General features: G+C 35.9%; 1 protein-coding gene across 1 annotated transcript in view; it reads left to right on the forward strand.

Annotated features, from left to right (window-relative positions):
- LOC118755290 (uncharacterized protein K02A2.6-like) overlaps positions 1-1,203 on the forward strand; it is a 3,692-nt gene that overhangs the window by 1,234 nt on the left and 1,255 nt on the right. The gene's annotated exons all lie outside the window — the stretch shown is intronic.

Raw genomic sequence — 1,203 nt, forward strand, 5'->3', positions numbered from 1 at the left:
AATACAAATAAACTATTTTACATATACTCCACGTGTAAAGTCATGAGTGAGCCGAACATTTGATGAGTTTATGGTGAAGATAATGTAAATAACGGTAGCGCCCGCAGTGCTCTTAAAAAATATAACTCCTCCGAGCGAGAGAGTATTTTGATGTATTTACGAGTTCTATTTTTTTTAAATCTACAAGTGTGTAATCACATTATTTTTATAAATAGAACACAAGAAAATATTTTACCCTTATTTTGGTCCCTCTGAGTTTAGTTTTTGAATTCACCCGCGATGCAAATTTACATTGTTACATCTTATTAGGTGCGTTCGTTTAAAATCTCCAGCAGAAACCAACCAACTGCCCAATTCCGGCGAAATGTCATCTGTTCTCTCACAAGAGAGAAATATCCAAAATAGTACGCGAACAGAAAATTTGCAGAAACTTGCAAGTTAGACGAACAGCTGATATAATTTTTGTTTACATACAAATGTGTAAAATTTAAAACGTACGAAAAGTCGTCGCAAAGTGTTATACTGACACAGTTTATTGATTAAACAAATAACTACTTATTTCTTACAAGTTTAATTAGTCGCATTTTGTAATTTTTATCTTCCAAACCATCAAATTCAATTTTGTGATTTGCGTAAATGCCAACCAGCTGTTTTTAATCAGCTGTTTCCCTGTTGGCAAATTGCTGTTGGCAAAAATTTTTCCAACAGAAACTAACAGCTTCCCCTCAAAATGAAATGTCACTTTGCTCTCTCAATTTCCGCTACTTTGCAAGTTTTTTGCGTACGCGAACGCAAAAACCTGTAAGTTTTGGTTAAACTTGAACAATTAACAGCTACGCGAACGCACCTATTTTCACATTTAATTTTTTTACGAGCTTTGGGAATATTTAGAAATGTATCAGCAGGAGTCCACCGAAACCAGTAAATTTTTGAAAGGGGCCTACGAGAAAAAAAGTTTGGAAACCTCTGGTCTGGACGAATCTTTCAGCTTGCCCATTAGTAGCAGGATGGTAAGGAGCGCCTTGCTTGTGTACAATTCCATTTGACTTTAGGAAAGATAGAAATTTTTCGGAGTTGAATTGTGTTCCATGGCCGCTGACCATGACACGGGGTATGCCATATGTTTAAAAAATTTCTCTGCATTCTTATATTGTAGTTTCCGTGGTCATGTTGTTCACTGCTTTTACGACCGGCCATTTGCTT

This window comes from Rhagoletis pomonella, unplaced genomic scaffold (genome assembly GCF_013731165.1).
Source record: "Rhagoletis pomonella isolate Grant_MI unplaced genomic scaffold, Rhpom_1.0 Rhpom_scaffold_00002, whole genome shotgun sequence".
Classification (NCBI taxonomy): domain Eukaryota; kingdom Metazoa; phylum Arthropoda; class Insecta; order Diptera; family Tephritidae; genus Rhagoletis; species Rhagoletis pomonella.